The 6,647-nt window shown below is 40.8% G+C and overlaps 1 protein-coding gene across 2 annotated transcripts in view; it reads right to left on the bottom strand.

Moving 5' to 3' along the window:
- ccdc71 (coiled-coil domain containing 71) overlaps window positions 1–6,446 on the bottom strand; it is a 27,596-nt gene extending 21,150 nt beyond the window's left edge. For both annotated transcript variants that reach the window (XM_046028806.1, XM_046028807.1), the window contains exon 1: window positions 6,306–6,446. The gene's annotated coding sequence lies outside the window, so the exon portion shown is untranslated. The remainder of the gene's footprint in view (window positions 1–6,305) is intronic.
- Between the last annotated feature and the right edge of the window lie 201 nt (window positions 6,447–6,647).

Genomic DNA, 6,647 nt, shown 5'->3' with positions numbered 1-6,647 from the left:
AGAAACAATGCTCAGGTAGGCCGTGGCATTTAAATGATGCCCAATTGGCACTAAGGGGCCTAAAGTGTGCCAAGAAAACATCCCCCACACCATTACACCACCACCACCAGCCTGCACAGTGATAACAAGGCATGATGGATCCATGTTCTCATTCTGTTTACGCCAAATTCTGACTCTACCATCTGAATGTCTCAACAGAAATCGAGACTCATCAGACCAGGCAACATTTTTCCAGTCTTCAACTGTCCAATTTTGGGTGAGCTCTTGCAAATTGTAGCCTCTTTTTCCTATTTGTAGTGGAGATGAGTGGTACCCGGTGGGGTCTTCTGCTGTTGTAGCCCATCCGCCTCAAGGTTGTGCGTGTTGTGGCTTCACAAATGCTTTGCTGCTTACCTCGGTTGTAACGGGACTGCCGCATACTGGATGTTTTTCCCTTTTCACACCATTCTTTGTAAACCCTAGAAATGGTTGTGCGTGAAAATCCCAGTAACTGAGCAGATTGTGAAATACTCAGACCGGCCCGTCTGGCACCAACAACCATGCCACGCTCAAAATTGCTTAAATCACCTTTCTTTCCCATTCTGACATTCAGTTTGGAGTTCAGGAGATTGTCTTGACCAGGACCACACCCCTAAATGCATTGAAGCAACTGCCATGTGATTGGTTGATTAGATAATTGCATTAATGAGAAATTGAACGGGTGGTCCTAATAATCCTTTAGGTGAGTGTATATAGACACAATATACTACTGGAAAAGCAGTAAAGGCAGTGAAAAATGGGAGGGTTTGCAAGTCTGTTCTCCGAAGAGGAAAAGTGATGAGCGCTATTTTTATTATTATTTAAGTCATATTTTGTTCTGTGGTGCTGCAGTGTTTTGAACAGAGGAGCTGCAGCACACCCTCTGGTGGGCAAACTATGCAACACTCATGATACGAGGGAAGGATCCGACTCCGTTTCTCTTTTTTAAGAGTCATATCGGCTGTTATTAACGCTGATGCAGATATATCTGCAAGTAGCTTATAGCGGCCGATAATATCTGCAAAATGATAAATCGGTCAGGCTCTAATCATAATTGTTTTGAATGTTCTACCTCAGATTTGTGAAGTGATCCACTGTTTGGCATCAAGGTAGGAGTAGGAGTAGGCAGTATTTTTTAGAAGCATGTTGTATTTGTTAATACTGTCTTCAATAGGACTAGGACTTCAATAATCATGTCCAATCATTTCATTCTGCTGAACAAAATGATTGGCTGGCCCGTCTATCTGCCTGTCTACATACCTGCCTACTTGTAGCGGTCTCTTGCTTGCTTGATAGGATATAGGCCTAATTGGACATCATCTGCATAACAATAACAAGTTTGAGTGCTTCCTAATAATAGTGGCAAAAGGAAGAATATATAAGGTGAATGGAATTCAAGCACAGAACCTTGTGGAACTCCGTGACTAACTTTGGCGTGCATGGAGGATTCATCGTTAATGTACAAACTGAGATTGATCTGATAAATGGGACTTTAGCTTGCGAATTGTATCTTCTAGTCTCTGTAATAGGAAGTGACAGTCAATGGTATCGAATGTAGCACTAAGATCTAACAAGAGTCAAGTTCTTTATCTGATGCAATTAAGTCATTTGTAATTTTCACCAGTGCCGTCTCTGTGCTATGATGCACTCCTGATTGAAAATCCTCAAAGAAACTATTGTCTTGTAAAAAGTCACAACTTTTCAAGGATCTTGGAGAGAAAGGTAAGTTTAATTATGGCTACTTTAAAGGACTGTTAATTCGACATCAGTTTGACCCGTTTATTGCAATAAAATGACAGCAAAATATTTACTTTGGGTTTGTACAGCTGTAGTAATTGCAGGTTGTGTTTATTTGCGTTATTGAGTTGGGTGTGAACACTTGGCAGTAGTCCAGCAATAAGACCCCCGCGAGGAAAGCATTGCAAGGATCAAATTTGCATTTGGTCTGAATGCACAGTAAGAAACAGGTGGATGGTTTAGATGAGAAAATCACTTAAGTTAGTTGGTTAAGATCAATGGGAGAAAAGCAGTCTAAATACATATCAGGTGTTCAGTTGTTTTGTAAGGTTCCTAAGTTGTTCCTAATCAGTACCAATAAAGGGCAGGAGATGATGAATTTCATCACTAATAATTATAATTTTATCATTAAACAATCTCATGAAGTTGTTGCTACTCAGGGCTATTGCAATACATGGTTCAATAGAGCTGTGACTGTCTGCCTAGTGTTGAAAAGAAACCTGAGGTTGTTCTTGTTTTCCTCTATTAATAGTCTGGCATTATGGAGGACCTTCCTATATGTTTTAAGACTATCTTGCCAGACTAAACACAATCCTTCCAGATTGGTGTAATGCCATTTCCTTTCCAGTGCTTTAAATTGTTGGTTTGGGGGTTATACCTCTTTGTGTTTTGTTTTAATATCTTCCTTTTTTAGAGGAGCAATAGAGTCGAGTGTCATTTGCAGTGAGCCTGCAGCAATATCCACAAGATGATCAAGTCGGGACAAACTGAAGTAAGCATAGAGCCCTTTTATACGGAGAAATTACTGATGTGTTTTCTTCAAGACACCTCACCTCCAATTACTAGAAATGTAATATTCACAGCCTTGGCTTCAGTGATCCTGCTGAGCTGCCCAACACTAAACTCTCATAACTGCTTACATGAGTCTCATGTTTTACCTTGAAGACTCAGGTTTTTAATGCCTTATTTCATAATCTGTGGTCGGATCAGATTTCCAGTGTCAAAGAAATAAAATGTGTGTCCTGGGTATAGTTCTGTTATAAAATAAATAGTTCACCGGAGAGCATCTCTCCTGCCTGGTTCCTGATGGCGTTGTCAGAGTCAAACTGAATGGTAGAGGATGTTGTTCCAGCGCCTGATTCAAAAGTAATTTAGCCAACTTCACTGCATTCAGGACCGGAGCTGAGAGTCTCAAAGCAATTAACATAAACACGTGGCACTGCAAACTAATATTTTTCGTCACAGATTTTGCTGGACAAATCCGCCAGCTCTGTCTACCTAATTTGCACATTTAGATCTGATCACAATGTGAGCAAAATAGACCAGTTGTGATCTGATGTTATTATCTAGATAGATAGATCACGTTATTATTACCAGGTGGGGATGGAGTCTGAAGGACAGAAAGCCTGCAGTTTTCAGATGAACTGAACCTGCTGTCTGTCTCTGTTAGGCCAGTCACAATAACTAGTTTTGGATGATATATTGTCCCTGAAATAATTGCGACAAACAATATTGTTATTTTAAGACCATTATGGCACTGATGTGAAAATATAATAGCTTAAAAATACAAGTGCACCCTTTCAAAGAGCAACTGAATGATTTATTCTTAAGAATATTCAGACAATAAAATTGAAATGTCAAAAAAATGTAAAATAAAACCACACAACCAAACTACTGGAAGCATTTAAGGAGCAGAGTGTTTTGCCTGCCTGACGTTGTTAACCTTTTTGAGCTTCTTCTACCAGGCACAGCTCTCTGCGACCCGTTTTTTTCCCGTCTTCTGCAGGGCTTCGGGGAGCATTTCAGAATCAGAGCATTTTGCGTTTCTGTTTTGACTGACTTGTTGAGATTTAGTTGATTTGGTCATTTGTCATTGATTTTTCTGCTTCTACCAAGCTTCTATTGGGGTTTTTGAATGAAGCTTTGAGTGTGTCGTCATATATTATGATGTTATATTGGAAGTAGGGCTGTGCGATATGGCAAAAAGTTTATATCCCGATATAGGTCATTTCATATTACAATAACGATCCCTATATAGAACATTTTTTGAAAATTCAATGAAATATGGCATTTCCAACTGGAACTCTGGATATTTCTCTGCATTATGAAGGTTGGGTAAGTAAAAACTTAGAAGGGAGAAATGCAACACCGTGACAAATACCATGATAGAGTGAACAACGACACAGCAAGTAATGTAACTAATGTTAGCAAAGTTGTGGATTAGACAACTGACGCTACTTGCTGCATCACAATAGCAGCATGTCTTCGCGAACTACTACTAAGTTGTATGTCCGTAGGCCAGCACGGGCACGTGTGGAAGAACGGACTGCAGTGAAGTTCATGTCAAGTTGGATATATGATGAACATATATTAATTTGGTGCAAAATTACGAGGCTATCGAACTTTGCACAATGTTGTGCTATAGTAAACAACATTAGTAGCTATAAATGGTGATGAAACAGCAACAGAAGTTTTTTAATATTGTACTTTTAATGGACACTTATGCAATATGTTTTATACTTTCTGTGAATAGAATCCAATAAATCTCATTTCCATACTGTATAGACACCTTATTTTAAAAACCGGATGTTGTCACATGTGTAATGCGCTAAATTCATCAACCGACCCAATTTGATAAATTGTGTTGTATGTCGTTCTCGTGTCACGTAACATAAAGCCTCCATAGCCTCTCTTCAGGTAGAACTCTCATACTGCAACACTTGTCTTTGGAAAGAGAGAAAATGACACAATAAAGTCACTAACCTGCCTGTCAGCTTGCACCGGTCCGTAGGTGCAGCTAGCTTGAAAATAAATTGCCTTCTCACAAACAAGTGACAGAAGAAGACCGTTAACATTACCGTAGTTACCTCAAAAGAAAAGTGGTTGTCTCGAGTCGGATGCCAAAGCGTGTGAGCGTGCAATTTCACCATTTTAACATGCTGGTGTGACAGGGCTCTAACAGTGCACCCCTTCAACAGTAGCGCTGTCAACAAAACTAACCAAGCCGAAACCTCTGTGTCTGAAAATTGAAGTCATGTGGAAGTAACTTAAACGGCCATCAAGGGCGACGACTCTGGTTGCAAAAAGAAGTCTTAGAAATAATGGTAAAATGAGGCTATATCCCACCTGATTTAGTAAATTATGGCCCAATTTAGACGAAAATATACAATAAAGCAGGGTTTAGGGCGGGACTGCCTTGTGATTGAGAAGTTGCTACCATGGCAATCTGTCAGTCAGGATAGAGGAGACTCATATCTGTTGCATTGTGTAAAGTTAACCAACATTGAACAAGCTTATTAGGAGTCAGCTGTTAAAGGAGACCTATTATACTGCATTTCCAGATATTGTAGTTTGCATGATTCAAAGTAAATCTTATACTGTCCCTTCACATAGCCCTTCATTTCAGCCTGAAACAAGCTTTAGAAACTCCTGTGTCTTTAAGGCCCCCCTCTCAAAGCCCACTGTCTTGTGATTGGCCATGACCTGAAGCATGTTACCAGGCAGTTGTTGTGCTGAGCGGTACAGACAGACTGAGCGTTGCTGTCCGGAGCAAATGACCATATATGGAATATCAACTCGTCTAGCCCTGTGTGTTGTAGCATGGAGCCATTGGTAGAAAAAGTTGTTCAAAACAGGAGAAAATCTGAGGTTTTGGCTCACATGGATTTCTTTTAAATACGTTTACCTCATTTTTTTAAAGCTTCATATAAATGCATAATAGGTCGTTAATACTTTCTGGTATGTATGTTTTGTTTTAAGCCTGTTTTTCATCAGCCAGAAATTAATATCCCAGTAAAAAGTTAACGTTAACATTAATTACAGATGCACCTAGCTAACAAAGCTAGTTAGCTACACCGTCTCGTCCACATATCGTCAGTTCTGGTGACGCTGGTTGCAAAAAAATGGTGGCGGCCAAAATGCCAAACTCTGTGTTTGCCAAATGTTTCAAATAGCAGTCCAGAAACCAACGTGTAACGTCACAGTGACTACGTCCATTTCTTTTATACGGTCTATGCTAACTACGCAAGCGTTTACTCAATTGAAGAACAAAGAAATCTAAAATGGAGTCACTAGCCTACAATTCCAAAAAAAGACATCTGAAACACTCAAAAACCAGACTAGCCAATAAGGGTTAAGCTACAAGGCGTGCGCAAACATACGTCGTTATTTAGCTCTCGAGCGCCCCCTTCACGAGCGCACAAATAACACTCAGTTTAATTTGTACAACACTGCTATCCTGCACCTTTAAACTGTAACCACACACACATTCATGTTCTCGACCCACAGAAGCTCATTTACAACTTTCAGTGCTTTAGTGAACGACGCCATTTTTCTCACGGACTTGTTAACTGCCAGCCACAAGCCTCTGTCGCCACTCACTCTCCCAGCAATCTCTTCTGTCTGAGCAGCTACTAGTTGTGGAGGCTCCCTCAAACCCTCCGGTCGGCCTGGTCCTCAGCTCGCCAGACATTACCAGACTTATTTGCTGAGTCGGAAACGTGAAGGTTACCGACGCGTATAAAAGCGCTCAACAAAAACGGTGGAATTACCTTTCAACGCTGCTGTTTCGGCATCCTCCGGTCGCCGCTGTGCCGACGCTCCACGGTAAAATGGCTGCAACAACAGCGGTGTGGATGACAAACCAAGGAAGAGAGGCGGAGGCTGCCGGGGAGAGAGGAGAGGGGGGCGGGCTCTGCTAACCGCGCCGAGGGGTGGGGGTGGGGAACCGGCGCAAGTGAGTGATTGAAATAAAATCCTAGGTTCAACTGAGAAAAATCATTTGCAAAACAAAATCCACAAGAAGTCCCTAAGTAATTAATGGATAAGTTGTATTTCATAACAGAGTAATTATTTGGATAGTAATCATTGTCTCTCATAATCTAGAAACCTAA

The sequence above is a fragment of the Micropterus dolomieu genome, linkage group LG18 (genome assembly GCF_021292245.1).
Source record: "Micropterus dolomieu isolate WLL.071019.BEF.003 ecotype Adirondacks linkage group LG18, ASM2129224v1, whole genome shotgun sequence".
NCBI classification, from domain to species: Eukaryota; Metazoa; Chordata; class Actinopteri; order Centrarchiformes; family Centrarchidae; genus Micropterus; species Micropterus dolomieu.
This window is presented reverse-complemented; position numbering and strand designations above follow the sequence as displayed.